The sequence below is a fragment of the Neolamprologus multifasciatus genome, chromosome 6 (genome assembly GCF_963576455.1).
Source record: "Neolamprologus multifasciatus chromosome 6, fNeoMul1.2, whole genome shotgun sequence".
In the NCBI taxonomy this organism is placed as follows: domain Eukaryota; kingdom Metazoa; phylum Chordata; class Actinopteri; order Cichliformes; family Cichlidae; genus Neolamprologus; species Neolamprologus multifasciatus.
The window spans coordinates 12,711,904-12,729,833 of record NC_140444.1 but is presented as its reverse complement, the minus strand read 5'-3'; the positions used below and the strand labels follow the sequence as shown (position 1 = coordinate 12,729,833).

Here is a 17,930-nt window from a genome sequence, read left to right as displayed (position 1 = left end):
GAAACTTCCCTGGGAGGAGAAATGGAGGTGCGAGAGCACACTGGAAAAGAACCTCAATCATCTCTTAATCCCCAGAATGATGTTAATGATGACGTGTTGCCATCCGACAGTGTGTCAAATCAAGGCAGTAGGTCAAGCTCAAGAGTATCATCTACTTCATCTGCATGTCTCAGGGCAGAACCTGAAATGGCCGCCTTGCTCGCATGTCAACATATGCTGAAGAAAAAACACTCTCTTGAAGAACAAGAGGAACAATTGAGGAGAAAGAAAGAACAACTTCAGCTTGAAGCGGATATAGCTGCAACTGTTGCAAAGGTGAACGTGCTGAGAACTGGATCCACTATGCGGAGCGTCGCTTCACGGAAATCTAATGGAATGGAATCATATTTTAAAACAAAGGGAAACAGCCTTGAAATTGTCTGTGAAGGTTCTCAGTCATCCAGGTCATCGTAGTCAAAGGAGCTTGCAAAGAAAAGCGTCTGGACTTCTTTAAGTTACTTGAAGACGTTTCACCTCTCATCCGAGAAGCTTCTTCAGTTCTAAGGTCAAATGGTGGAGAGTCCCAGATATAAACCTAGTGGGAGTATCCCCCCACAGAGGGACAAAAAGGACCCCCTGATGATCCTCTAATCGCCTGAGCCAAGGTGTGAAACTGGGTGTGGGTCCCAATCAGCCAGAGTTTCGGGTGAGTTCATTGGGAAACCTGGCCCTACCTTATCATGCAAATTTCTGAGGTCAGATGGCCCAGGATGTGAGTGGGCGTTAAGGCGTCTGGGAAGGGATCTCAAAACTGGATATAGATGGCTTCTTTCAAACCATCTGTCCTCTCTGTCCAAAATGTGAACATTGGCATCCTCGAAAGAGTGTCCTTTATCCTTAAGATGCAGATGGACAGCTGAGTCCTGTGGAGGTGGCTCTTCTGTGTTGTGCCATGCGCTTGTGAAGTGGCTGTTTGGTCTCTCCAATGTAGAGGTCCGGGCATTCCTCGCTGCACTGTACAGCATACACCACATTGTTAAGTCTGTGTTTTGGCGTTTTGTCTTTCGGGTGAACCAGTTTTTGTCTGAGCGTGTTGCTGGGTCTGAAATGCACCGGGATGTCATGCTTGGAGAAAACCCTCCTGAGTTTTTCTGATACACCGGCTACATAGGGGATGACAATGTTGAAAGCCTTGAAATTCTTAATGCGGATGCAGAGACTTTTGTTCCACAGATGCTTACAAAAGGAAATGCAATCACTGAGAATGCAGAGCTTCAGGTAAAAACAGTGCAACAGAATATGAAAAGGGAAAGGCCTGCACCCGCTCTTATGGGGCCTTCTGACGCTTTTGGATCAATTCCACCTTTGCCTAAGCAACAAGCTGCTCATCCAGTAGCCAATGAACATCTGTGGTCCATTATGGCAAAACAAAATGAATTAACTTGTATGTTGGTCCATCAGCAAAGTCTTTCGTCACTGCCCAAAAGGGAGATTCAAACCTTTGATGGTGACCCTTTACATTTTCAGGCCTTTATGCGCTCATTTGAACAGGTCATAGAAGCAAAGACTGGCGATGCTGGCGACTGCCTGCATTATCTTGCACAGTACACCAAGGGGCAGCCCAATGAACTTGTTAAAAGCTGTCAACATATGTCTGAAAGTGCTGGATATGTAAAGGCAAAGACTCTGCTGTATGAGCACTTTGGGAATGGACATGTGATTGCATCTGCTTATTTGAACAAAGTTCACTCATGGCCACTGATTAGATCGGAAGATGGAAAAGCTCTTCAGGCATATTGTTTGTTCTTACGTGGATGCTGCAATGCAATGGAAGAGATTAATGATCTCTCTGAATTAAATACACCTGCCAATATGCTTGCTGTGATTAGAAGACTGCCATGTAAGTTAAAAGACAAATGGCGAACAGTAGCATGTGACATTCAGGAGAGGCAACATCGCAGAGCCGCATTCATTGACATTGTTTCCTTCCTTGAGCGTCAAGTTAAAATTGCAACAGATCCCGTCTTTGGAAATCTATGTGACATTCCAGCAACACATCCAGCAGCCAAGGGCAGCAATGGAGGGAAATGTTCTCCACATCTAAGAGCTAAAGGAAGTAGCTTCGCCACAACAGTCTCTGATGTTGAGAGACAGAATCAGACAGGGGCTCAAGATCGTCACAGCACTGTGAAGGCTTGTTTTTTCTGCAAAGGCAGACACACACTGGAGTCATGTGCTCTGCTTGATAAGAAACCTCATAATGAGAAGATTTCTTTTCTTAAAAAGAACAGCATCTGTTTGGCTGTTTGTGTACTGGGCACATAAGTAAAGAATGCAGAAAACGCCTTTCATGTAAAATCTGTGGTCTCCGGCATGCAAGTATACTCCATATCCACCACAAAGAGAAGAATGAAGTCAAACCTAATAATGAGGCAGATAACATTCCTGTTACGATCCAGACTAGTGGTCTTACTGGGGCCGGTGAACAAGACTGTAAGCTTGCCATTGTGCCAGTTAAAGTAAAATCAAAGAGAGGTCAAAGAATAGTGGACACGTATGCCTTTCTGGACCAAGGGAGTTCAGCATCCTTTTGTACAGTGGGTCTTATGGACAAGCTGAATATTGCTGGGAGGAGGACAACGATTCTCCTGTGCACCATGGGACAGGAAAAAGTGGTGGACAGTTTCATTGTACCTGAACTTGAAGTTGCTGGATTGGACAGTGACATGTACTGTGATATGCCTAACCTCTTCACTCAGCATAAAATGCCTGTAGATATTGGTAACATCCCAAATCAACAGGACCTGGATGACTGGCCACATTTGAAGCATATTCATTTGCCAGAAATTAAGGCCAATGTGGAGCTTTTGATTGGCATGAACATGCCCAGAGCTCTAGAACCTTTGGAGGTCATCCGGAGTGTAGGTGATGGACCTTTTGCCATTAGGACTGTGCTTGGCTGGACAGTGAATGGGCCACTTAATCAAGAATGCTGTGTAAGGCCAGGATGTTTGGCAACAGTTACTGCCAACAGAGTTTCTGCTGTCACACTGGACAAGCTATGGAAACAGCAGTTCAAGATGGACTTTCTCTTAAACTCTGTCTTTTGGACGGACGGCACTGCAGTGTTGAAATATATAAACAATGAGACTTCCAGGTTCCGTGTTTTTGTGGCGAACAGTGTCAGAAATCCTCAAGGCTTCTAGTGCCTCGCAATGGAGGTTTGTGAACACCACACATAACCCTGCGGACCTTGCCTCCAGAGGTATGAAGGCAGAGACCTTTTTACGTGACACTGAATGGATATCTGGTCCTGCATTTCTTACACAGCCAGAGAACAGTTGGCCTGTGAACCCAGAAAACTTGCAAGAACTTCCACGTGAAGATCCTGAAGTTAAGATGTCTGCTGCCATCAAGGTCTCACAAGCACACGATGATGATCATCCTCTGACCCTTTTAATCCATCGTGCCTCATCCTGGACTCGTCTCATCAGGGTGATGGGTTGGATTTTGAGGTTCATGACATTGCTATTGCATCGCAAGAAGATACATTTCCAGTCTGCATCTGATACAATTCAGTCTGAAAATGCTCAACATAAGGTTGATTTCCGGCATGGCTTTCTTTCATTGGGAGAGATTGAGGATGCTGAGATGCAAATAATTAAGTTCTGTCAGAGGAAAAGATACGCCGAAGAAATTTCTCGTCTCCAAAGGGGAGAGTCTGTGAAACGAAGCAGCCACATATATAAGTTGAATCCTGTTTTGATGTGCTGCGGGTTGGCGGACGTCTCAGTAGGGCTGTCATGTCAGAAGATTCCAAGCATCCTGTCATAATCGCTAAAGAGCTTCACATTTCTAATCTCATTCTACAGCATATTCATAAAGAGGTGGGTCATGGTGGAAGGAACCACATACTCTCAAAGCTGCATCAAAAATACTGGATTCCTGGTGCTGGTACTTTGATTCGAAGCATCATGTCGAGTTGTGTGACCTGCAGAAGGTTTCATGGAGCTGCAGGCCAGCAGCAGATGGCTGAGTTGCCTGAAAGCAGAGTGACCCCTGAGAAACCCCCATTTAGCTTTGTTAGAGTGGACTATTTTGGTCCATTTAAAGTGAAGCGTGGGAGAAGTCTTGTGAAGCGTGGGAGAAGTCTTGTGAAGCGGTATGGTGTTATTTTTGCTTGTTTGGCAATTAGATCAGTACATATTGAGGTTTCCTCATCTCTTGACACTGACTCTTTTATTAACGCCTTACAACGTTTCATCGCAAGACGAGGTCAGGTACAAGAACTGCGCTCAGACAATGGGACTAATTTTGTGGGCGCAGAGCGCGAGCTGAGACGAGCTATGGAACAGTGGAATCAGGAAAAGATCTCTGATGCTGTGTCTTTGAAGGGAGTGAAATGGATCTTTAATCCTCCAACTGGATCGCATCATGGCGGAGCATGGGAGCGGTTGATTCGTTCTGTCAGTCCTTAATTCCACTCTCCAAACACAGCATTTGGACGAGGAAGGGCTCCAAACTGCTCTTTGTGAAGTGGAGTCAATCCTCAACAGTAGACCCATTACGCTGGAATCCACCGATCCAAATGATTTGGAAGCCTTAACACCAAACCATCTCCTTCTTCTCAAATCCAACCCGTCTTTACCACCTGGCCTGTTCCGGAGGGACGATCTCTATGCACGTAAATGATGGAGGCAAGTTCAATATATATCTGATCTGTTTTGGAAAAGATGGACTCGCCACAACTTCAGCAGCGCCAGAAATGGGGAAGGATTAAACGCAACTTTGTTCCTGGAGATGTGGTCCTTATAGTGGATGATTCTGCACCTCGTGGTTCCTGGATCATTGGGAGAGTCACCGGAGCTGCACCAGATGAAAAGGGGCTTGTGCGTCAGGTCTGGATTAAGACCCCAACCAGCCATGTGTGCAGACCCGTCACAAAGATATGCCTTCTTCAGAAGGCCTCTGACCCATGACGATGACATTGTTGACACAGTGTGACATAACTAACTTTGAATTGACTTTAATGTTATGAGATGTACATCACAGACTGACTACATTTAGGCTAAGTGCTGGTAACCTCTGGCCTATGACTGACTGACCGTGGTCAGTCAGTCTTCTTTTCACCGTGCCGTGAAAAGGAGAGAAGAAATGAGAAAATAACTTTGGTGGACTTTTGAGTATGTTATGTTGTCTCACTGGGTGTCTGTGATGTGATTTTTGATCACTGTTTTTTCTACGGATTTTAAGGATTTGATAACAAATAAATATCTATCTAACAGACTCCAATTTGTTCATGTACATGGAGAATCCTCTTCACAGGTCAATTATGGAGTTCCACAGGGTTCGGTGCTGGGACCAATTCTGTTTACATTATACATTCTTCCCTTGGGCAGTATCATTAGAAGACATAGCATACATTTTCACTGTGAAGTCAGATAACACACACCAATTAGTTAAACTGCAAGAATGACATAAAGACCTAGATGGCCTATAATGTTCTGCTTCTAAGTTCAGATAAAACTAAGGTTATTGTACTCGGCCCTGAAAATCTAAGAAATATGGTATATATATAGAAATGCATTAAAGTAACAGAGCAACTGAAGATAAAAAAAATCACTGGAGATGAAACTGTTTGCACAGGGTGTATCTAATATAACTGGTATGAAATAATTAGCGTTGTTCCTGAATCAGCATAAGGTTTGTCCAGGTTCAACACTGCAAGTGAGTCACACTTGTAATGACGTTATAGGTTTACCAATTTCCACTCAGGGAAAAAACTAAAGGCTGTTAGGGGTTAGTATGTATCAGGGTTACAGGCCTAGAGATAGGGTTCAGGTTTTGTGTGTGGTGTGATGATGTTTCGACGTTGTAAAACGATGACTTAAAACAAGTAAGATAAATATTGCAGAAGTATTAAGAAAATAACATGCTTTCCAAATTGGATATGCAGAAGAAAATGTTCACATATTAATGAATAAATTTAAGAATTCATTGAACAACCTGATTGGAAGGAAACACTATAATTTAGATGTTTCTGCAAAAGTTGCATCTTAATCTCGGTTATGCAAATCGACAATTTCTACAAGCACAGAAGAAGAGACATTTTGTTTTCACATTCTGTCCAAGTCAAAACCTATTAGTATGATGACAAAAAACTTTAAGACTGGCCAAATCAACATTCTGGCAGATGTGATTCTTGAAAAGAAAGAATGAACTGGCCAGCTCAGCAACACCAAAAGAATATAACTGAACTGTGGGAAGAGATCATTCTTTCCTTGGTTAAGAAAAATACTTTACAACATCTAGACAATTTTTCTGGAGGTGGGGCTGTATTTTTTTTCCCCAATTTGTTTTAATCAAGCTTATACAGAGGGTCTAGAACAAGATCAAGACCACGAACAAGAAGGCCAGGTTAGACTTTGCCACCAACATCTAAAACAGCCTGGGTATTTCTGACTTTTACATTTCTGAGAGATGAAACCTAAGTTAACTTGGATCAGAATAATGGGAAGAAGGTTTGGAAAAAGAGAGAAACAGCTCATGATCCAAAGCATACCACAGGGCTAGAACAGGGTTATCCAATCAGTCTCTGACTGCTAGTTGCACTGATATCTGAAGAATCCTAATCAGAATGCTTTAATAATCCCTAAGTAAATTATGTAGAAGGTGAAGACTTAGGTGAGATATGTTATTGAAGAAGGCCTCTGGGCAAATCAATTTTTATTCTACACACTACTTTGTAATTATGCATTTTCAACAAGGCATTTTTGGAGAAGTTTAAACAGATTTAAAAGTATTTGAGATGCAGAGATAAATTTTACTTGACTATACTTTGGAAACTGATATCCAAAGGATTATTTCAGTTATATTTGCCAATATCTAATATTATAAATAAAAATGTTTAAGTTGTAAACACTATCTTTTACATCATTTTATAGATGAGATTTTATTTTCATCCAACAAATAATTGTATATTTTATTTGCACTTGGTGTAAGGTACCAATCAATGTAGAAATGTGTACATTTCTTATTAAAAATATTATTAAAATGTAAAAAGTAGCTTGCACATAATTCATCAATCTTGCACAAAATTGCAAACTGTAAATAGAATACTGATCTATGTCTGTGCAGTTTTATATTTTTAGGGTTTGCATGGATTGCAGCATTGAAGTAGTGAGACGCCAAGTCTCTGCCGGCACCCCTTTTAACAATATTTGTTAACAAAATTGTTGACTCAGTTGGAGTATGAATAGAAAATGTTCTTCCTTAAAAAAGTAAAAGACAAATGTCAGTATTGAATTCCTGTTTTAAACATCTGCATTTGTGTTCATTTCTCACCCCCTATTTGACTTTGTGTACTGTGTTTCATTTAGCATCTCAGTTTATGTCAGCTTTGAAACAGAGACCACAAATGATCCTTTTTAATAAAACATGATAAGCATGACAATTGTAGGTGTGGGGTCACAACTTTTTATATAGTGGTTCTGATCCATTTTATTTTCCATTTATTTGTTTGTCTTATCATGACAGTTATTATTGGTTTGTTGAATGAGTTGAAAAAGCCACACTTCTTCCCAGAAAGCTTCTGAAACTAATGATCTTTTTGGCACTTAAACACTTGGCACTTAATGACTTTAATGTCAATATATTCTTTGCCAAATAAAGTTCTTTTTTTGCTTCAGCAAAATGCATGCCTTATGCATGTGTTTTTTTTTCTTGCACAAAGCACAAGAGTGAAATAGTAGAATGGAGAACGTGTGCAGGACAGAAATCCCTGTAGCATACCACCAATACAACTTTAGCTTTTTGCACACATCTGCACAGGGGGCACTCTAACACAACACAAAGCGAGCCAGAAACCCGGAGTAATGATAGAGCTAAGTGCATGTCAATCTCAACCCAGCAGCCAGAGCTTGGTTAACAAACTGGTAACAAACTGCGTCAAAATGCTTCAGTCGTGCAATCAAGCTTGTAGCCTCTGTTTCTGTTCTGTCATTCATACTCCACACAGCAAGCGATTACACAGATTATCCCAAACTGCGGCAACATATACACAGCCACAAAGGCTCAACTGTAGAAATGATGGCACCACTCCACACTATGCTAGACCAGCACCATTTATGGAGGAATAATGGTCCCTGACTGAAATTTGGCAGAAATTGCTAAATGACCTATTTAGATACAGGATCATCCAGTCATCCTCAACAATCTATCTGGGAAGAAGAAATGGACCACTGCTAGTTTTCATGGATAGAAAAACAAACAAACAGTAGGTGTATTCAAACCTGAATAACATGTAAATTTAGGTGTTGCAGAGGTGGGTCTCCCCAGGATTATAAATAGCAATGTGCCCAACAGCATCTTCCTCTCAACCTGGAAGCGTTCGTCATTTGAGATTCACCTGTGAATTTGACTCCACTCAGAATTTTAGCCTGTTAACTTTCTGTCGCCACTATGCCTCTGCAGTTTAAACTGTGTCCTGGCAGAATGATTGGGGGCTCCGATCCATGTTTCATTATTGCTGAAATTGGACAAAACCACCAGGGAGACATTGAGATTGCCAAGAAAATGATCAAGATGGCAAAGGTAAATTTAGGAGGTGATGGTGTGCCTGTGAATGATGATGAAAAAATATTTGAACTGTAAAATCACTATGTTGCTCTTCTCATCTCTTCTCTCATCAGGACTGTGGTGCTGACTGTGCCAAATTCCAGAAAAGTGAATTAGAGTACAAATTCAGCAAGCGAGCCTTGGAGCGCCCCTACAATTCAAAGCACTCCTGGGGGGAAACGTACGGTGACCACAAGCGTCACTTGGAGTTCAGTCATGATCAATACAGGGAACTAAAAAAGTATGCAGAAGACATCGGCATCTTTCTCACCGCCTCTGGTATGGATGAGGTATGAGCTGCAAATAACTATGTATTGTCAGGAACATTCACTTTAAATGTTTTATTACTTTTGATGCGGTAATGTGTGTGTAACCCTGAAAAAAAAAAAAACTTGGAAGAAAATGTAGAAAAAATGATGATAATGATTTCACCATGCACAGATCATCAGAGATTAATGAAAGTTTCAAATTCTGTCTTGAAAATGTAGAATTAATAGAGTGTTTACATTCTTTTTCATACTGTAGCTAAATAACTAACACGTAGAACAGTACATATATCACAGATCACTGATGATACTCTGTGCCTTAATTACCTTGATATTCATAGATAGCTGTGGAGTTTCTTCATGAGCTGGATGTGCCGTTCTTCAAAGTTGCGTCCTGCGATGCAAACAACTTCCCATATCTGGAAAAGACAGCCAGAAAAGGTACAGGCCTTTGTTGTATTACACCTAAACAGCACTCTTGCCTCAATGTTAAGGAAACATGAAACTGACGGTGTGCAGTGAATTAAACACTGTGTAACAAGGTGGGTGTGGTCCTTAGTAAAAAAAAAAAAAAAAGAACAAAAAGAAAAATGTGAAACTGCACTGGACAGGTATAAAAGTGGGCAGGATTAAAAGTGTAACAACATGGCATGGAGATAAATTTCAAACAATAATCTCCTTCACAGATTCTCTAGTTTTGAAGCTATTTGTGGCTATTTTTTATTCAAGTATTGATTCAGTTCATCAGTGTAAAAATATAGTATGAATTTAAACTGTACAATAACACAAATGTAGAAAGGGCATATTTCTGTGGAGCTGATGATGTCATGCATGAGAATGTGTCTCTAAGTTGAAGAGAAAAAAAAGGTTTGACCATAGATGCTAATTTATGGCCAGGCCTGGATTCTCCCACATTTCAGTCATTCAGTGAATAAAATAATATGAACTTTCAATATTCATTTAGATGGTTTTTGAATCAAAATTTTCTTTTGTAATTAGTCAGCTTTTTCTAATGTACATTTTAAATAAGCTCGGCTACCTGCTAACTTCAAAACCCCTTCTCCTGTGTGAGTATGAGCTTTCAACAGTTCTCCACTTTGTCTTTCAGGTGAATGATTTGGTGTATTTCAGCTCATTCAACATTTTTTCACCAAACATTTCACACACACACACACACACACACACACACACACACACACACACACACACAGTCTCAACTGTCAGGAATCACACGTGCTGTGAATGGAAGTTTGTTTGCTGTTTGTATTGCAGACTATTTCAACATGCAGCTGTATAAATCCAGTGGGAGTACAAAAATAATGACATAATACATATGAATACAATATAAATTAATTATGTGTAATTAAGTTTAATAAATAATAGTGAATTTGTTACGACCCCCTCTGCTAGGCGTCAGGGAAGGAGTAACATACACAAGCCCCCAACACAAAACTGAGTAAAGAAAAAGGTTTTAATTTCAAACTTTGAACAGAAAACCGACAGGGCTGTTCAACAGACCACTGGGCAAACAATTATTACATAAAGAAAAAACAGTCAAGAGTAAAAGCTAAAGGTTAACTAAGGCAAGCTGGCAGCACACAAAATAAAAGCTAAGGGTTAACTAAGGCAAGCCAGCATCACAAAACTCTAATGAAACTAAGTTCAGCTGGTTTAGCAAACAAAGAGCAACACAGCAAACAGTTTCAACAAAGTTCAAGTGTGAGGCAACGAGGAGGACACTGCATGTCACTTCAGAGCAGCAATTCCCCATAGTGTGAAGGATCTTCAGCCTTTTATACTCCCAGGTGCAGACAATCAGCCAGTCAATTGGTCTTGGAGTGGTCATGGGATCTCCAGGCAGCCAATCGTCCGCGAGGTCTGGCACACTGTGATCTGCATAAAAGAAGGCTGGCACAGGACTCCCAGCAGCCAGTCATCCACGAGTCCTGGCACACTTAGATTTTCATAAGCACAAAAGGGTAGTCTCACTCTCTCCAAGGCCCAGGGCTGTAATGCAGCAATTCGCATTTGCAGCAGTTCTCAAGGAGCACAACAGATGGAGCTTTTAAAACGTCCTCTAAACAAAATGGAGCCGACATGGCGCTCAAAACAGGGAAGAGGGCAGAAGAAGAAAACAAAATGGAGCAAAACACACTTTCTCTCTTTCACAAATGGGAATCCTCCTTATGGGGAAAAGGAGATCCCGGATGAGCCCCCACTTATGTTACGGGACGAGTTATTTACCTGTAATAAAACAATTATTAATATGATTTATTTATTGCTTAAAATATTAACTACATTTATTAATAAGTCTGTTGGGTTACATATATACAAATCTATCATTGTCAGGGCGACCAATGGTGGTATCCACTGGGATGCAGTCCATGGAAACCATACGCCGTGTCTACAAGACAGTAAAGGAGCACAACCAGAAATTTACTCTCCTGCAGTGCACCAGCGCCTACCCTCTGGATCCTAAAGATGTCAACCTCAGTGTGATCAGGGTAAGATGAATGAACATCATCATCATCTCCTCTGGGTAAAATGTGGAGAAATAATCAATATGCCAAAAACTACATGAAATGTACGAGAAAATATTTTTATATTGTTTTTCACATATGATTGTATCAGATATATTAGCTTTTTATTAGTTATAGATTTGAAGTGGGAAATAGGTTCAGCAGATACTATTTTATTTACTCCAAAAGTCAAGGATTTTCTCTAATCAGATCAACATAAACTAGTCTAAATTCAATTCCTATCTGTCCTTTGTGTTTACATATACTTAGAATCGAATTATTAACATATATCATGAATGAAATTGCAGTAGTATACAGAGAATACAAACTGCCAGTGCACTGCAAATGGCACATTACTATAAACATTAGCAGTTTTATAGTACACAACAGCTAGCTAAACAATTACTTTCAAATCCAGCCCCTAAATGTTACACAATCACAAAGTAGATGCTGATTCTGGAGAGAAGACACCTGTTAATGAAAACCTGTGATTGTGTTGGGCAGTACAACACATTTGACTGTAATATGCTCAGACTTGTGTTTAGATTTTAAATTAAATTGTTTGGGTATGTCTTAGCATTGTATTGTATGACAGTTACAGGTACACAAAGAGGCAGTGCGTGCAGCAGACAATAATACTATAGGCTTTTTTCTTTTCTACTTCTTTTTTTAAAGAAATACCAGGAGGAATTTTCAGATGTTCCAATTGGATATTCTGGACATGAGAAAGGGATCTACATCACTGTGGCTGCCGTGGCGATGGGAGCAAAAGTTGTGGAACGCCATGTGACCCTGGATAAGACCTGGAAGGGAAATGACCATGAGGCATCCCTGGAGCCCTCCCAGCTGGCAGAACTGGTCCGAGCAATATGACTGGTGGAAACAGCAATGGGGTCACCAGTCAAGCAAATGTTACCATGCGAGAAGACCTGCCATGATAAGGTCAGTTTGAGTCATTTGACTTGAGTTTTGAAATTCTATCATGTCATAACACTATCAAACCAGTCATCGTTGACTGTGTTTACTTCCACCCTCTTCAGTTCACTGAACATCCATAACTGTACAAATTTGCAAAACGTACATGAGCTGGATTAAAATATCTTTTATGTATTTATATTCCTTTTCTACTCCAGTTGGGCAAGTCAGTCATTGCTAAGGTGAAAATCCCTAAAGGAACAGTGCTGTGCCTGGACATGTTTGCAGTGAAGGTTGGTGAGCCAAAGGGTATCCCTCCAGAACATATGCAGCAGCTGGTGGGCAAGAAGATCAAAGTGGACACTGAAGAAGATGACAGCATCTTGGCAGACATGATAGAATAAAGGATCTTCCCAAACTATTGGGACAGAGAGGCAGGCAAATAGAGAAGGATAGAAAATAAATATGAAGTAAGTAAATTAGGCAGATAGCTAGAAAATGGACAGAAAATGATATCATGTGTGAACAGTGAAAGGCATATGGTAAATTAAATGTGGGATAAGACAAATATAAATATTATTGAACTTGAAATCTATGTCTTTATGTAATTTGAATAAATGTAATAATATAAATGTAAACCCTTTAGAACGTAGATGTATATTGAAATTAGATCATGATGCCAACTCTATATGCAGTCATAGGCTATTTTCTGAATGCCACAGGCCACATTTTTCATTCTTCGCTAGTTTGATGTCTTCTCTCCCTGCCTATTTTTTCCAGGATGGAATCATAACAAAAAAGCTATGGTTAGTTACACAGGATGGTCATATGCATGTATTGCATGTGTCAGGAATATTATTGTGAAATTATTTGGGGGACTGCATATACACAGGTGGGGCTTTAACTGTAATCAAATGTTTCTGTAATATTAATACTTCAAATAAACAAGGCTTTAGGAAGCTGTTTTCTTGACTTTTCATCAAGTTTACAAACAACATTGAGACATTCCTTCAACTAAAGGAGCCTATAAATTGTAAAATGATCAAATGTAAAATAAATATTAAAAATATAGAAAAAGACAAAATTAAAATAACTGTTGTTGTAGTGTGATAAGTTAGTTAGCAAGACATATCTTTTTCTGTGTCCTCATGTTTCCGATTTGTCTGCATTCTTAACAAACTAGGTGTCATCAAAATTATATACCAAAAGACTAAAAAAACATTTCTTGGTCTATTGAGTCTTGATTTCTGCAACAAAATTTGGATGGAAGGATCAGATTTGGGAGTAAATGACACGAAAGCATAGAGCCATCCCTCCTCAATGGATCAGACTGCTACTGATGATAAAATTGTGTAGGTGGTACTTCTTTGCACACCTTGAGATCTTTGTGAGCATTATTTATCCACCACAGCCTGGGTATTGTAGCTGATTAAGTCCATCCCTTTATGACCACAGTGTGCTCATTTTCTGATGGGATGGATAACATACCATATTACATGTACCAAGACACAAAATTCCAAAGATCTCAGTTTGATTTAGTGAACATGTGTCTTTAGGAAAACTAAAGTGGGCAAAACTAAGACTAAGAACATGGAACATGGAATTTTTATAGTTCCTTCATCATCAATTACAGTCAAGTAGCTGCACTTCTCCCTTCAGCCAAAGTGCCCTTTGTTTGACCTCCCAGCCCATTGTTGCCTCGGTGGGCTGGTTTCAGTCATTATACAAATGTAAGTTTACTTACAGTTCTTACAGTAACTGTAAGAAATGTACGTAAAAATTACCCCAAATAACTGTAAAATGGCAACGGTAAATTAACATTAAATCAAAAATGATTAAATGATTGTAATATCTATATTAAATTTCTGTATATTGTATATTTCTGTAACAGTGATTTGTTTTTAGTTTTACACTGCTATTATGTTGAAAATATATTAATTTATAGTGGTGCGGTTGCCCCTCTGTTGGTCTTCCTTGGTCTCTTGTGTTCTGAGGGCCTCTGGATGTCTGGAGCCTTGATCTCCTCCATACCTGCTTCATGCCCTGGAGGACGGGGCTCCGCCCCCCCCCCCCCCCCCCCACACACACACACACCGTCTAGCAGATCATTACATGAAGGAATGTTTTAAATACAAGCGCGCACATGCTCACAGGTGTACACACGGGTGCTCACACACACAAACTACACCCTTTTTGGCTCCTACCTCAAAGCACACTGTGCGCTGTCGATCTTATGTGCTGCACAATAATGTTTAATATTTAGTATTTACTGTTCTATTCCCATATATCATCGTGATGTTGTTTATTGAATTACTCTCGTTTTCTTCTGCTTGTTTTCTTTTTTCTTTCTCAACAGGTGATCCAGGTGATTGATATATGTATTTTTTTGTCTGCTTATTTAGTTGGTTTTTGCCCTTTATCCCCATCCCTCTTCTCCGCTGTTTTTTCCCCCTCTTCCTTTCTCCCTTTTCTTTTCCTCATTCAAGTCTGTCCCGTATCTAGCAAGTGAAAATAAAAAATAAATAAAATAAACAATAAAAGGTGAATCAAATAGACCATTACGGCAAGGCTGGGATGGTCAATTTGGTAAAGTGAATCTGTTGGGCATCTTTCTTCGCCTTTAGACAATAATTCTGATGGCAAAAAAAACAAATGGGACAGGCAAAAAAAAAAAGTTTCTATTTAACGGAAGTTCCCATTAAATCGAGGAAGCTGTGAGCTGGAGATCAAACTTATTTTCAGTCATGGTTTGTAACACTAGCCAGTAGGTACTCGCCGATCCTTAACGGAGGTAACTCAGCTATTTGGTCCCAGCTTTGATCTTGTCAAAGGGTTAGGAGCTAAATTTCTTCAAAGTGAGCCACAACACAGCAAAAATGCTGTTTGTTCAGTATTCAACTGTGTCTACTGGATTTATGTTTAGTTGTGTTTGCTGCCTTTTCTGTGACTTCTCCATTCGGCTGCAGCTTTTAAATATTATTCTGTTACATTACTGTATAAACAGATGAGGTTTCTGTATTTCCAGAAAGAACACTTCCTCTGCTTCATCCTCTTTACATCTCAGTGAAAGATCAAAGTCAGTGAGCTGGCCTATCACTGGTCAGCTTCTGAAACACTCTCTGATGTGCTTTTATTCATCTTTTAGTGATGTGCTGCTCTACAGGTGGTTTCAATAAGAGTGAACATTGATTCCAATATAAAGTCCTCTTTATTGAAATTAGGCAAATAAACTTCTATATTTTCTATAAATATATAAAAAATATTTATTTAAAAATAAATCAAACAAAAAGTGGCAGAGCATCACTCTACACCTCTGGCTCCAACACTTCAGCCAGGTGGAGCTCCAGTGGTGTGGAGGATCTTTACTTGGCCCAGTTTAATACCACCTATATGAATATTGTTGCGGACCATGCAGTGTTTCGAGTGAGTGTATAATCTATAAGTGTTTAATAGTAATTTTTATTTAATAAAATGTGCATCTTAACATGTTAATTAAAGCACAGATTGAAGCTGTCTCATTGCTAATTCTTCCTCCTCTGTCCGTTTTTGTCCTCACCATTTATTAGTTTAAACTACGGTGTTTTTGATTTTTGTATGTGTACATTTGTGACATTTATTTTTGGTTATGTTTGCCACTTAACCTATAAATCCTATATTTCACTTTGTTAACCAAATTTGATGTGCCATTACAGTCTCTCCAAAATGTTAGAATGACATTTCTTTATGTTTTCTTTCATGTGAATTTTGGAGCGCTCTAAAGCTTAGAAAACTGTGTTAAAAAAAAGAAGAAGCTTGACCTTCTTAAAGGTTATTAGCAAGTTCCTTTGACAAAAAGAGCATCAGAAATCTCAGCTTTCGTAACACCTGATCACTTTTTACAATATACAGTCATGGCATTTGGAATGAGAAATGCTCCTGCTATCTTCCAGAGGTTAATGTCAACTGTATTATCTGGTGTGGCAAACTGTAATGTTTATCTTGATGATGTGGTCATCTATTCTTCCAACTGAACTGGTCAAAGCATGTCGACACTTTAGCCACTGTGTTCAAGCGTTTAGCTGATGGTTCAGATTGGGGTCTGGGATGCGGGGCCTCCCTGCTACTGCAGATAAGGAGGTGGTCCGCTTGCCTCCACCCCAGAGAGAAGGGTTACATCTCCTGGGTCTAGGTGCAGCTTGCCCCTCTGGGGGCGGGGGTACCTGGACCTGGGATATAGAGTATGTTTGGGGAGTGTGACTGTCTGTGCAGTGTCTATTTGTGTCTGTCTACACGTTGGGTGAGTGCCGAGTATTCAGACGTTGGTGTGTTGGTGGTTCTTGTTGACTGGGGCTGGGCGCTCATGTATGTACTGGCTCACTCCTGGTGGCCGATTGGCGGGGCCTGGCGCCTGTGGCCCGGCTGGGCCCCTTCCGGGGGGTGGGGTGCCCTCAGGCCTCTGGGCCTGAAGCTCGGTCCTCTCTGGCACAGCTGGCTGCCGGCAGAGCCCGCGGGCACACCACTGCAACCCCCTCTGGCCTCTGCTACGTAGCTGCTGGGTGACCTCTCGTTTGGGGCTCTACCCAGCTATTCCCAGGAGGGTGGCACGGTTCCCCCCCTTTTGGTGGTCCTCCTCGGGTCCTCGTACTCTGGGGCCTCTGGATGTCTGGGGCCTGGATCTCCTCCATACCTGCTTCATGCCCTGGGGGACGGGGCTATGGCTCCCCACACTCCCTAGCAGATCGTTACATGGAGAAACCTTTGGAATACAAGCATGCTGATCCACACAGGTGTGCACACAGGTGTACACACGGGTGTTCACAGACGCGGACTACACCTTTCTTGGCTGCTGCCTCAAAGCACATTGTGCGCTGTCTATCTTGCGTGCTGCACAATAGCGTTTAATACTTAGTATCTACTGTTATCTACTGCTAGCTAGTTTATTGTGATGGTGCTGTATTTATTATGTTGCTCTTTTTTTGGTTTGCTTTCTCTTCTGTTTTTTTTCTCCATACAGGTGATCCAGGTGTTTTGTTTGTTTTTCTTTCTTTCTTCCCCCCTTTCTCACCGTCTCTTCTCCCCTCTGTTTTTCTTTCTCTCCCTCTCTTTCTTTCATTCTTTCTCCCTGTCCTATCCCCCAGTCATGTCTGTCCTGTTTGTAGCAACCGAAAATAAAATAAATACATAATTATAATAAAGGTCAATCAAATGGACCAATATGGCAAGGCCATGATGATCCACTTGGTAAAATAAATCCGCTTGGCATCTTTCTTGGCCTTAAGACAACAATTCTGATGGCTAAAGATCCAAATGGGACAACAAAAAAAAGAAAGAGAAAAAAAAAAGACAAACCTGTGCAGCCCGAAGGTACCATTCATTTAGAGTCCTGAGTGTCAACATGCTTTTGAATGTGCAAAAGGTCTTCTGTCGAGTTCACCTGTTCTTGTTGCTCCAGATTTTTCTAAACCTTTCAAGCTTGAAGTGGATGCCAGTGAGGTGGGGAGCTGTACTTCTGGGCCCTCTGGCCATTTTGGTTGCCATACCTGTATGGGCTTGCATGCCTTTGTGACTTGTATGTGCATTTTTGTTTTAATGTACAGACTGCTTGTAGGGAAGAGCTGCCTTTTGTTTTGACACCCTGTTTTCTCCTGTTTATGTG

At 40.6% G+C, this 17,930-nt stretch overlaps 1 pseudogene across 1 annotated transcript; it reads left to right on the top strand.

Moving 5' to 3' along the window:
* Positions 1 to 8,326: 8,326 nt before the first annotated feature.
* On the top strand, positions 8,327 to 14,000 carry LOC146516584 (N-acetylneuraminate-9-phosphate synthase-like; annotated as a pseudogene). The gene is made up of 6 exons (XR_014874528.1): positions 8,327 to 8,571; positions 8,670 to 8,885; positions 9,203 to 9,302; positions 11,211 to 11,365; positions 12,056 to 12,322; positions 12,514 to 14,000. The product of XR_014874528.1 is annotated as an N-acetylneuraminate-9-phosphate synthase-like (transcript).
* The last annotated feature ends 3,930 nt before the right edge of the window (positions 14,001 to 17,930 follow it).